The sequence below is a fragment of the Nerophis lumbriciformis genome, linkage group LG09 (assembly GCF_033978685.3).
Source record: "Nerophis lumbriciformis linkage group LG09, RoL_Nlum_v2.1, whole genome shotgun sequence".
Lineage (NCBI taxonomy): Eukaryota > Metazoa > Chordata > Actinopteri > Syngnathiformes > Syngnathidae > Nerophis > Nerophis lumbriciformis.
Window position 1 is genome coordinate 21,000,468 of NC_084556.2, and position 14,437 is coordinate 21,014,904.

Sequence of the window (14,437 nt, forward strand, 5' to 3'; positions counted from 1 at the left end):
GCAACATTTTCCCTATTAAAAATGAATGGACATTTTTCTCCCAAAAGGATAATAAAGGAGTATAGGAGCTGAATTTAGTGTTTTAAATCAGGCATTAGCAGGACAGCTCAACATAAACCCTAAGGAATTACCGTCAAGACGGCTGATGTACAGCAAGCAATCTGAGTACACAAGGGGCCTAGATCTTCCTACAAAAAGCAGATATGAGCAAAAAAAATCACTTTGCAATGGAATAGATTCCTATTATTTATCAGAAAATAAAGGATAAAGGATTATTTGTTGTTGGAGTTCCCAAACATATCAAACTATCGTGTGCTCCAGACATCACTCTACACCACAAAACAGATGAAAACTTGTGTGTGGCTGAGTAAAGGACTTTGGAATCAAGACTTTCCTGGATAAATATGCATAGTTTTTGCTCGGGTCAGGTTGCATTCCATGATTCAACTTTGCGTCCACTGCCATGTTTGTTGTTGCAAGCGCCGTTTACGAGTACGCGTGTTTCCCCCCGTCTTTATCAATATATAACTATAGACTATCAACATTGTGTATGTGCTGAAAGCTTCATTTATGATTGCCCCCTTTGGTAAAAGTTTAACTCTTTTAGGTTTTGCTCACACTTGCTTTCTTGTTTTTAGACATGCTGAGTTGGTGCTTTTTAAAACACTCATTGCAAAAATGTGTTATAGAAATAAAAATAGTATCATTATAATACTTAAATGGGAAACACTAAATGTTAAAAGTATGTAAAACAAACCTTCAATAGAGTGTTGTATTTTTGTCCTATTTTTTCATAAAATCTTGTACTCTTACGTCATTCTTGATTACTTCTCAAGTCATTTTTTTATTTTTTATTTTTTTCTCAAGTCATTTTGAATTCAAGCAACATAAGCTGCACACAATAAATCTTAGTAGAAAAAAATATGTTTCCATATATTAGCCGCAGATATAGAAGTTGTGAAATTAGTTGTTTGCGCAGAAAGATTGTGTAAATGTTTATTTTACTCTATTGTCATTATATAAACAAACACTAATGATATTTGACCAAAAACCAATGAAGCATCATCACTGCCATACTACCCAAAAATATAACATAATGAGTTTTGATAATCTTATACATTTCTAATTTTTAATAGCTATTTTTAAGTGTCTTAATTGATTAGCCTCTGGTGTAATGTGTAAATAAATACAAAGATACAATAGTGAAGGTGTGCTGCAGTCTGTGGGATCTGCAGAGTGAAGAGGTCTGAGACCCTGGGTCAGTCTGCGTTCTCAGTGAAGGCCTCACATCTGTGGGACTCTGTGCCACTGGAGTTAAAGTCACAGTCGAACATTAAACTTTTCTCCACAAAACTGAAACAGTAGCTTAAGGAGAAATCCGAATTGTGAGCACTACAACTGCATGTTGCTGAGAAGTTAAATGCTCAATTAGACAAAATAGCATCTTGGCTGGCATCATCCTGTTTAACCTTAAACACTAAAAAGACTAACTCTGTCTGCTTCTCCATAAAAAATCTACCTCAAACAAACCTGAATATAAAAATTAATGAGGAGCTCATTGAACAAGTACCTGAAGTCAAATATTTAGGCATAATCATAGACTATCAGCTGAATTTTAAAAGTCACATTAACAAAATGTGTAAAACCCTGAAGGCAAACCTAGGCTGTTTTAAGATTATAAAACACTGCTTAACTCTTAGCTGTGCTTTTACTTTTATGAATGCAATGATTCTTTCACACATATATTATGGCTTAACTACATGGTCCCAGGCACACCAGTCATCAATCAAGACCATTGAGTGTCTTTATAACCGCACCTTGAAAGTTCTAAACAAGAAGAGTATACGATATCATCATTGCCAAATTTGAACCAAATACAATATTTTAAGTTTTACCAATTTTATTTTGTTACACACAGTCAAACTGTTTTTTAAATGCTTGGATAACTCTGCTCCCCAATTGCTCTGCAAGGCAATTACAAGACTGCAAAGTGGTACCAGGTCTACCACCCGAGCAATGTCAAAAGGCAACTGTTGTGTTCCATTTCGTAGGACATCTTTTGCCCAAACTGCCTTTTCAATAAAAGGACCACAACTATGGAACTCTTTACCTGACACTTTGAAAAGTATACCTGCACTTGTCACTTTCAAAAAACAAACAAAATTATGGCTAGTTGAGCAACAATCGTGTTCCCATGTTTAGTTTTTACTCATTTTTACTAATTGGTTTTTATCTAGTCTGCACTTTGTCTGTGTTATTATTATTATTGGCTTTTAACTCTAGTTTGCACTTTGTCTATATTATTACTATTATCATTATTATCGACTCATTCTATTTTTTATTTTCCTATTTTAATGATGTTGGATCTGTGTTGTTGTTGTTGTTGGGGACAAGTGTTGTAAATTAGCTTTGGCTACAAACACTATGATGCATACATTGGATAACTGTTTCAGATGTCTATGTTTTTGTATCTGTCCCTATTTCAAATAAACCTCTATAATAATAATGGACAAATGGGGCCAATTATTTTTAATGTATTTTTATTTTGTACTTGCCTTAATACTTTTTGTGTTTTTCACTTTTCTCAACTTTTCTTTGAAAGCCTAACCAGGGACGAGGGTTGCAAATTAGCCTGTGGCTAGAAGTCCTTTGTACTTTGACATCGGTTACCTATGGGTAGCAATGTTTAATTGTACTGTCCCTGCCAAATAAATAAATCAATACCTTAATTGTTTACTAACGGTGCCTGTAACAAGGCAGTAAAAGGGATAATCAAACAAAACAGAAGTCATCGTCATGGAGCCAGTAGCTGTGGAACCTAGCTCTCCAATCAGCTAAACAGACTCAACAACTCCACAGTGACGTTTTGGTGAATTTACTGAGGAATTTGTGAAACTGAAACAATACAGAAAGAATGCAGTTGTATGTTAATAACACTAACACAGACATTTGTAAACGTGTTAGCATATTAGCTCATGCTCATGACGGTAGTTTGATTAATAGCGCCCCAGCTATACCGCTGCGGCGGTATAGCTCGGTTGGTAGAGGTTCGATCCCCGCATCCGCCATCCTAGTTACTGCCGTTGTGTCCTTGGGCAAGACACTTTACCCACCTGCTCCCAGTGCCACCCACACTGGTTTAAATGTAACTTAGATATTGGGTTTCACTATGTAAAGCGCTTTGAGTCACTAGAGAAAAGCGCTATATAAATATAATTCACTTCACTTCATTACATTACGAAAGCACGTACAAATATGCATGAAAACGCTCATACGGACATCACACACGGGACAATTTAGTAAGTATGAATAGGTTTAGTTATATTGTAAAACTTACAAACGCTGCTTTAATGAAGAATACAGTACATACAAGTGGAAACGCTATGGACGACTACAAGACGGAACAGGAGTTGTACTTCCGGTTCAACGCACTAAACAGGAAAAAATACTGTAGACGTTCAATCCCCAGCATCTGCAAAGAGCAAATTTGTCCAAAGGATGGCGCCAAACCACAAACAATAACACAACTTTTCAGTGTCTCTGCTTAAGTTTTATGAAAATTAATTGTTAAATACAAAATATTATGGCCGTTAGCGAGGAAAAATCCATACATTAGTCGCACCGTTTTATAAGCGGCAGGGTTTAACTGCTCAATGGCCTTGTGGTTAGAGTGTCCGCCCTAAGACTGGAAGGTCGTGAGTTCAAACCCAGGCCGAGTCATACCAAAGACTATAAAAATGGGACCCATAGCACTCAGGAATTGGGGGTTAAATCACCAAATGATTCCCGAGCGGGGCACAGCTGCTGCTCACTGCTCCCCTCACCTCCCAGGGGGTGAACAAGGGTGATGGGTCAAATGCAGAGAATAATTTCGCCACACCAAGTGGCGAAATTATGTGTGTGACAATCATTGGTATTTTAACTTTAACTTTTACTTTGCAATTAAGTAAACACAGTCTCAAAGGAATCTAACCTGTGCAGGCACTTTCTGAGGAAACATCCATATTTCGATGTCCGGCCTCTGAGCCCTATGGCTCTTGAAACTGCGGCCGTCTTCATTATGTAGTTGAATAACGCTGTCTTACCTGCTTCACGAGCAGTCACGTTCTGCTGACAAACACACGCTTCCGCCAGCGTGCGTAACTAACAACAGTCCTCCTTGTAACAACTGGATGAGACCAAAAAAATAGACTTACCGGTATGTATTTTTTTGCCAAAGCAAAACAAGCAGGCTTTGAGGAGGTTCACTCACAAACAAACAAAAATAAAATTTTGAAAAGCACACTTTTACTCAGCTACACTAGCTAGTAGCTAACATCAGTTGGTCGCTAGCATTACCGTATTTTTCTAACCATAGGGCGCACCAAATTATAAGGTGCACCGTCGAGGAGCGGGTCTATTCAGGTCTATTTTCATTTAAAAGGCGCATTAAAGGGGTCATATTATGATTTTCCCCCCCCAAAATTTAAAACACTTCCTTGTGTCATAAAGTTGTGGTTCTTTGGTCAAAATGTTGCATAGATGATGTTTTACAGACCATATTCAAGACGTCTTCTGACCATCGCTTCCGGATGTGCCGTTTTGTGGCCGGTCTTATTTACATGGCTCCACTTCACAGCGTCTTCTCCCCGTCATCTTTGTTGTAGCGGTGTAGCGTGCAAGGAGTTGAAGAATTGTCAAAAGATAGAGCTAACTGTTTAATGACATTCAGACTTTACTTAAATCAATAACGGAGCAGCATCTCCTCATCCGTGGCTCACTAGTGCAACAACACGGGACACATTTGCGAAATGTGTCCCGTGAAAAAATGTCTAACTGGAACTCTTTAATAACCCACTACACCGGTATGTTTTTAGTGCTTCCATAGCGAGATATAAGTTAGAACTTTACGCTACTTTATATTAGAAATTGCAACAGCGGAGGATAAATGCCTCATAACAAGAAGATAGAGAAAAAGAAGAACCTTATCGACTATGACGTTGGCACGGACTACAATGGCGAACGGGCGCACATTTTCAGGACTTATGCAGATCTCAAATACACATTAGCAGGTACCAGAAGGTAAGAAAAGTTGGTTTTGCATAATTTTGCGAAACAAAACGCCAGGTAATATGTGTGCAAATAGGTGCCATTTTGCGTTTCTTATACACACACCATAATAAAACCTGTATGTTGAATTACAATATGTCTCACTACGGTAGCCGTAATGCTCCGACAATCCAGCAAGCGGTGCGGCTTCTTAGTTTACCAAAGTCGTACTAAAACATTTTGACAGATTTTTGAGCGCTGTGTGTAATGTTCTATATTCTCAATGGAACATTTAAAGTTTTGGTGTTGTTTACTGGCGTCATCTTGCAGTCCACACGTATCTCTTATGTGTGACTGCCATCTCCTGGTCACACTTATCATTACACCATGTACCAAATAAAATAGCTTTAAGGTCGGTAAGCACAACCAGAATTATTCCGTACGTTAGGCGCACCGGGTTATAAGGCGCAGTGTTGATTTTTGAGAATACAAATAAAATGAAAGTATTTTAAGTGCGCCTTATAGCCCCGAAAATACGATAGTTAGTAACTATCCATAGACAGACAAAAAAGGGCTTTTCAAACCAAGGGTCAAAAGAGCGTGACAGACATGTGCTAAGAAGAAGAATAACTCTTAAATTCATTGAATTAAAGAAGGAAATCTTTGAAAAAACATGGCTGAGACTGCTACAATCTGCACCATACCAAAGCAAAATGCATTGATAACGCCAGCCAAGGATGTTAAAATGTTTTCTAACAAACATTTATCCATGAAAATATGAAGAAGCTGTTGATGGTGTGTTTGATGGAGAAGCAGCTTGCTTTCACACTGCACTGTCAATAAACTCATTGTTCTGCCCCCGTTACTCGATCCAGCATGTGCAGCTAGTTAAGAAAAAGAAGCTCTAGTTTTTGTTGGATTGATGCTCCTTCTTTTGAATTATTTTCCTTCATTTAGATTCTTAAGACTGAGAATTTAAACATAAAAGTATACCATCCATTGTTTATCTTGCATAAATAGTATCCACTGCGTATTTTACATAAATCAAATCGAAGGTTTAGTGTTAATATATGCACACATGAAACTACAAATGTTTACACAAAAATAAATTACACAACATTCACACACCAAACCTTGTATGTGACTTATCACTATTAGCGCTGTCGCCCTCTACTGGTCAAATTTAGCACTACATGTATTAAACGAGGTATGAACTTTACTCTCAGACAATAAACACGACCACGAGTACAAAAGACATCACAAAGTCAGCAATTTCAATAGAAAACAAACTAAATATATTCATGCACAAACTATATTTACTTACAAAGGTTTGGCCAAGTTTCGTGATGAAGCTTATATGCTGGGATTTCTACCATTGTTGCTGCTTGTCTGGATCAAAGCGTCCGTCGCTTAAAAGGTCCGCCAGGAAACAATGACCTAAGCACTTGGTAAGGGCAGAACATTCATACTTTGTTGTCCAGTCGTTGTTAAAAGTCCAATTTTTGCCATATATTTACTGCTTCACTGTGACACATATGCCTCGCTGTTACTCCCTGTAGGATGGCAGGAGTACTGCCATCCCTGCGGGAAACTAGGGTTTTAAACCAATAAAACCCTCGTTTTTTGGTTTCATCAAGCCTATTTGGGTGATCTTCATGAAAAAGCTCGATGCTTTAGCGTGCCGGATGTCGCCCGTATGAAAGTTATTTTGTTAAGTTTGGTTGGGGAAAAAAATTGCTATTATCCTACCTTTTGAAATTGATGTTCTCCGTCTTGTGTGGTTTGCTGCGGGGGCAAAGAGTGGAACTGCTGCTGCTGATGTGTGTGCGCGTATTGACCTTGCCACTTTCTCAACCATAGGAAGAATTAAATGTAAAGAACTTCAGAACTGGAGTGTCGAGAAGTTTTTCGTCAGGGAGACCATTGAAAGTCTGCTACATAAAACTGGTGCCGTGACCCGGATCATTTGGTCAGAGGCCGCCGATTGCCAAAGTCCCTCTCCAAAAAATTTTGTAAAGTGGGGCTTTTGTAAGATGAGGTACTGTACTATACTATCACCAAAAGCATTTTTGTGGGTACTGCTGGAATAAATAAATGCTGTGTTGCCATTAAACAAATACAAATGCCATCAAATTATTAAAACTGTCTTTAAATCTAAAAATTGGTCATAAAATAAATATTGATACGATAAATATGGTAAAGGGTAAATACTTGTATAGCGCTTTTCTACATTCAAGGTACTCAAAGCGCTTTGACACCATTTCCACATTCACCCATTCACACACACACATTCACACACAGTTGGCGGGAGCGGCCATGCAAGGCCCTAACCACGACCCATCAGGAGCAAGGGTGAAGTGTCTTTCTCAAGGACACAACGGATGTGACGAGGTTGGTAGAAGGTGGGGATTGAACCAGGAACCCTCAGGTTGCTGGCACGGCCACTCCGTCACGCCGTCCCCATATATATTTCAGATTATATTCCAGCCATTCATTCATTTTTTATATCCTCATTAGCGTAAGGAGTAAACTGGCGCCAGCCAATCGCAATGTACAAATAATCAACAATTTAAATATTTCATGGACTATTAGAGATATGGACACAAATGTACAGTAATTGCCTTTATATGTACGTGGAACTCCATGAAATCAGCATTTAAATTAACATCTGCATTGTGATATTATTGTGTGTTTTTCACAGACCCTCTCCTACTTTATGTCGCAATCAATTTCTGGTTCTAAGGTTCTCGTCACACTTATGATCTTTATTATAATAGTTATTAATGAGCAATATCTTCATAAAATGCTTAACATAATAAAGTATATAACAACTCTCATTACTCAACATCCATTCATCATTATTATTTTTTCTATTGCATGTCAGCACCAGAGATGGAGCTGCTTTTAATCTCATTGTACAAAACCCAAAACCAGTGAAGTTGGCACGTTGTGTAATTCGTAAATAAAAACAGAATGCAATGATTTGCAAATCATTTTCAACTTCTATTCAATTGAATAAACTGTAAATTCAAGATATTTAATGTTCGAACTGAGAAACCAATTTTTTTTTTTTTTGCAAATAATCATTAACTTAGAATTTAATGGCAGCAACACATTGCAAAAAGTTGGCACAGGGGCATTTTCCCCAGTGTGTTACATGGCCTTTCCTTTTAACAACACTTTTGGGAACTGAGGAGACCAACTTTTGAAGCTTTTCAGGTGGAATTCTTTCCCATTCTTGCTTGATGTACAGCTTAAGTTGTTCAACAGTCCGGGGTGTCTGCTGTCGTATTTTAGGCTTCATAATGCCTAACACATTTTCAATGGGAGACAGGTCTGGACTACAGGCAGGCCAGTCTAGTACCCGCACTCTTTTACTATGAAGCCACGCTGTTATAACACGTGACTTGGCATTGTCTTGCTGAAATAAGCAGGGGCGTCCATGATAACGTTGCTTGGAAGGCAACATATGTTGCTCCAAAACATGTATGTACCTTTCAGCATTAATTTTTGGGTTATACTTGTATAGCGCTTTTCTACCTTCAAGGTACTCAAAGCGCTTTGACAGTATTTCCACATTTACCCATTCACACACACATTCACACACTGATGGCGGGAGCTGCCATGCAAGGCGCTAACCAGCAGCCATCAGGAGCAAGGGGTGTAGTGTCTTGCCCAAGGACACAACGGACGTGACTAGGATGGTAGAAGGTGGGGATTGAACCCCAGTATCCAGTAACCCTCCGATTGCTGGCACGGCCACTCTACCAACTTGGTGCCTTCACAGATATGTAAGTTACCCATGCCTTGGCCACTAATACACTCCCATAACATCACAGATGCTGGCATTTGAACTTCGCGCCTATGACAATCCGGACGGGTCTTTTCCTCTTTGTTCCAAAGGACACAACGTCCAATGTTTCCAAAAACAATTTGAAATGTGGACTCGTCAGACCACAGAACACTTTTCCACTTTGCATCAGTCCATCTTAGATAAGCTCAGGCCCAGCAAAGCCGGCATCGTTTCTGGGTGTTGTTGATAAATGGCTTTCGCTTTGCATAGTAGAGTTTTAACTTGCACTTGCAGATGTTGCGACGAACTGTAGTTACTGACAGTGGTTTTCTGAAGTGTTCCTGAGCCCACGTGGTGATACCCTTTACACACTGTTGTTGCTTTTTGATGCAGTACCACGTGAGGGATTCAAGGTCACGGGCATTCAATGTTGGTTTTCAGCCTTGCCGCTTACGTGCAGTGATTTCTCCAGATTCTCTGAACCTTTTGATAATATTACAGACCTTAGATGGTGAAATTCCTAAATTCCTTGCAATAGCTCGTTGAGAAATGTTGTTCTTTAACTGTTCGACAATTTGCTCACACATTTGTTCACAAAATAATGACCCTCGCCCCATCCTTGTTTGTGAATGGCTAAACATTTCATGGAAGCTGTTTTTATACCCAATCATGGCACCAACCAGTTCCCAAATAGCCTGTTCACCTGTTGGATGTCCCAAATAAGTGTTTGATGAGCATTCCTCAACTTTCTCAGTCTTTATTGCCACTTGTGCCAGCTTTTTTGAAACATGTTGCAGGCATCAAATTCCAAATTAGCTAATATTTGCAAAAAATGACAAAGTTTTCCAGTTCAAACCTTAAGTATCTTGTCTTTGCAGTCTATTCAATTGAATATAGGTTGAAAAGGATTTGCAAATCATTGTATTCTGTTTTTATTTACAATTTACACAACGTGCCAACTTCACTGGCTTTGGGGTTTGTATATAAAGCCTTAATGGAGGTGTTTGGATGTTTTATAAGGGCTTAACAGGCAGAATAAAGCGGCTCCCTATAGGATCCATTGTGAGCTGACTTTTGATCGCATTTATTTACTATATAGAATGCATACAAAATAAATTCATATGTCTTCTTGTCTTTCATAAGGAATGTGTATGATATTGAAAAATAAAAGTGAAGTTCCCCTTTAAAACCCTCCTTTTCACTTTTGACATTTATGCATATTTGTATTGCTCACACAGACTTTGTAACCTTTGTAAGTAAGTCCCACCTTACAAAGTTACATCAGTCTTCATAAGAGGAGTTATGAGTTCTTTTCAAGGCTAAAATCCCCTTGAGCTCAGGTCATATTTTGTACGTCCTCATCTGCATCTTATCTGGCCATACCTTCAAGTTCAAAAGGTCACCTCTGACCTGGAGCTTCACCACCCTCTCATGCAGGTGAGGAAAATTCCTGTGTGTGTGTTTGTGTGATATGACAGCCAGGAGTCCTAACGTGTGAAAAAGGAGGAGCTTTGCTTCTCATACATGCAACAAACATTCTATCATCCAAGGATTACTGCTGAGTGGTCGAAGTCGGAGCTGGACCATCTGTCATTCCAAAGTCTTAACTTTTAGGCATGGGAAATAAAAGTCCAGGCTTAAGTAACCACCAGAGCGAACAACATGAAACGAGGGGATCTCTCGATGACAGCAAATAGATGATCTTTGTGCAATTGAACGCTGACGGACACAGGACAACATTGGAATTGGCGTAATGTTTTGTACCGCAGCCCGATTAAAGAAGCAATGTTCCCATGAAACTGAATGCTTCTTAAATGTCCTGTGACAATAAACTGCAGGATTTTGCAACTCTAGTGTAGTGGTAGTGTTGATAGTGCAACATTCCAAAATCACCGCACACTTCATTGGAGGGATGTACTGTACTCTATCAAACATGCTGCCATTGCAAAAACAAACAATACTTTGTTTTTATTGACACATTCTCCTTTACTTAACAGCAGAGAGTAGCAGGCGTCCCATCGCACATGGTGGTATCAGTCATAGAGAAGACACTTCGACGGGCACCACTTTTTTTCGAAGGGGAAAAACAGGAGCATCTGCTTGAGGTGCAGCGTTTATTTGTCCATCTGGATGACGCATCTGCAATTACAGTAAGTGAGGCATAGAGGCCACTATTTGAGGAAATGTGGTATTCATTCAATATGTTTGCCAGTGTGGTTGTAGTTTGCCGTGATGAGGAACTTCAGTGCGTCATAGTGGGTGGTGTCTCTAATACCTACAGTATACTTCTGCAACCACAATAATAAACACGTTGTGGCAAACAAAACTCAACATTATTGTCTTTTTAAGTGCAGAATGGTTTTAATCTTTTGCTCCAGATGATATTATATTGTGCAGGTGTACTTAATGAAATGTCCAGTAAATGTATGTACAGTGAAACCTCGATCTAAGAATTTAATTGGTTCCTGAACATGATTCGTTAACCAAAAAGTCTGTATAGTGAGACAGAGTTCCCCATAAGATGAATAATTGGCTCTATCCTTGACAAAAGTCCTATATTAGTAATAAAACTGCACACTTTGAAGACACATTATATATATATATATATATATATATATATATGTATATGTATGTGTATATATATGTATATATATATATGTATATTTATATATATATATATATATATATATATATATATATATGTATATATATATATATATATATATATATATATATATACACACACACCGTATTTTTCGGAGTATAAGTCGCTCCGGAGTATAAGTCGCACCGGCCGAAAATGCATAATAAAGTAGGGAAAAAACATATATAAGTCGCACTGGAGTATAAGTCGCATTTTTTGGGGAAATGTATTTGATAAAACCCAACACCAAAAATAGACATTTGAAAGGCAATTTAAAATAAATAAAGAATAGTGAACAACAGGCTGAATAAGTGTACGTTATATGACGCATAAATAACCAACTGAGAACGTGCCTGGTATGTTAACGTAACATATTATGGTAAGAGTCATTCAAATAACTACAACATATAGAACATGCTATACATTTACCAAACAATCTGCCACTCCTAATCGCTAAATCCCATGAAATCTTATACGTCTAGTCTCTTACGTGAATGAGCTAAATAATATTATTTGATATTTTACGGTAATGTGTTAATAATTTCACACATAAGTCGCTCCTCAGTACAAGCTTCAAGAGGTAGTTACCTGAAATGGTTTTTACTTCACAGGAGTGCTTGAAGCTCAACGAGAGAATGCCAAAAGTGTGCAAAGCAGTAATCAGAGCAAAGGGTGGCTATTTTGAAGAAACTAGAATATAAAACATGTTTTCAGTTATTTCACCTTTTTTTGTTAAGTACATAACTTCACATGTTTTCATTCATAGTTTTGATGCCTTCAGTGAAAATCTACAATGTAAAAAGTCATGAAAATAAAGAAAACGCATTGAATGAGGAGGTGTGTCTAAACTTTTGGCCTGTACTGTATATGTATATATATATATATATATATATACATACATACATACATACACACATACATAGGTAAAGGTCCATATAAAGTGATGTTCTATAAAACACGGTCATGCCATTAACAACACCTGTGGCCACATTTCCTCCAGCTAGCCTTTAAAATGAACATTATGTTGCATGATGTCATCTTCACAGGTAATAAAAAAAAGACCCCACAAAGGTCCCAGATCTCCCCAAGGCTTAGACACAGCTCAAATCAACATTTTAATAAAAACAAAAATGTTGTCCAAAAACAATGCTTTTTTATATTTACAGAAATCTGTGCCATGCATTGTGAACAGAATAAAAATGTAAATACTTCAGTAATATACATTAAATTATAACTGAGTAATACATTCAGAAATATGAAGTGAAAATAAATTGTGTGCAAAATGTGCAAAAAAAACTAACATTCCACACAACTCAAGCAGAAATTGATCATTGATACACAATTATGTTCGTTAAACTTACTGTTCATGCAAGATTTGTGTCTTTATTGGGCAAAATGTAGTTCTAGTTGCCTGTGTTGTAATGTTGATGTTCAAAAGTGCAGCGTTTACGAATTGTGATTGGTGGATAATAAAGAAGAGTTGTATTGCTGGTGTGGAGAGCACATCTAAATACAATGTTGGAACTGTGCGGTGCTCTTGGCGTGTCATGGTTGTCAATGACAAAGAAACAAATTGCCTTTTCATTTTTCTGTCACTTTTCTTTTCATGTTTGCCTCATTTGAAATGAGGCATTGAATGCTACTTAGTTTTTTGGTCTAGTTACTACTGTTTTATTTTTACTCCAAATGTGGCCTGGATATGAATAATTTGGGGCTTAACTGTACGCAATTGTGTCCACAGTGCAAACTAACTGTGGACATTTTTACAGCCAAAGGCTGAGCTTATCGCCCTCATCTGTTCAAGATGACGTGTCTTCACTCGACCCTGTGAAGATGTACGCTTGTGTGAGGTGGGTGTCGTCTTGTGACAGCTCCTCCAATGATCAAAGGCCTTGACGTTGCTCACTGAGAGATCAGAGTGCCTTGGAAAAAAAGGAAAACTTTGAGAAACACTTGACTTTCACAGCAGATGCCGTGGATTCCTTTCGGCACCCACTTGAGGGTTCAAACTTTCTGTATGCAAGCTTTGACTGCTACTTCTTCCTTTTGTTACACTGAATTACACATGGGAATACAGTATGTGGTTCCGTGTTGCATTCACTGACACTGGGAGAGGCCCAAATTGTGCGAATCTCCATTCAAAACATACTTGCCAACCTTGAGACCTCCAAATTCGGGAGATTTGAGGTGGGCGGGGTTGCCGTGGGCGGGGCCGGGGGGCGGGGTTAAGGGGGGAGGAGTATATTTATAGCTAGAATTCACTGAAATTCAAGTATTTCTTATATATATATATATATATATATATATATATATGGGTTATACTTGTATAGCGCCTTTCTACCTTCAAGGTACTCAAAGCGCTTTGACACTATTTCCACATTCACACACTGATGGCGTATATATATAATAAAATAAATACTTGGTGAATTCTAGCTATATATATATATACATGTATTTTATTATATATATATATATACATATAAATTAAATAAATACTTGAATTTCAGTGTTCATTTATTTACACATATACACACATAACACTCCTCTCTACTCATTGTTGTATTTGAAAGTGCAATGCTTTGTAGCCAGTAGCACAGCCTTTGAAGGAGCATAGGTATGGGCAGTGTCATATTCTGGGTTGGAGTCAATAACCAGGCGAGGTGACGAAGTTACGTCTCTTTACTTCATACTTCAGAACCGACTCCCACACTTGCCGTCAGGGTGCGCAATACAACGTAAACCGTTGGCCAGCCAAAAAGTAACCACAGAACACTATAGTGTTCTGTGGTTACTTTTTGGTTGGCCAAGCGGACGTGACGACAGGCTGTCCTCACTCCGGTCCGCACGGACCTGGAGGGGGCGTGCCTTAAGTCCGGCTGGAAATCGGGAGAAATTCGGGAGAATGGTTGTCCCGGGAGATTTTCGGGAGAGGCACTGAAATTCGGGAGTCTCCCGGAAAATTCGGGAGGGTT

The 14,437-nt window shown here is 38.4% G+C and overlaps 1 protein-coding gene across 1 annotated transcript in view; it reads right to left on the bottom strand.

The window, feature by feature from the left end:
- Nucleotides 1-12,567: 12,567 nt before the first annotated feature.
- snx19a (sorting nexin 19a) overlaps nucleotides 12,568-14,437 on the bottom strand; it is a 35,469-nt gene continuing 33,599 nt past the window's right edge. The window contains exon 13 of the transcript XR_009815426.1: nucleotides 12,568-13,387. The gene's annotated coding sequence lies outside the window, so the exon portion shown is untranslated. The remainder of the gene's footprint in view (nucleotides 13,388-14,437) is intronic.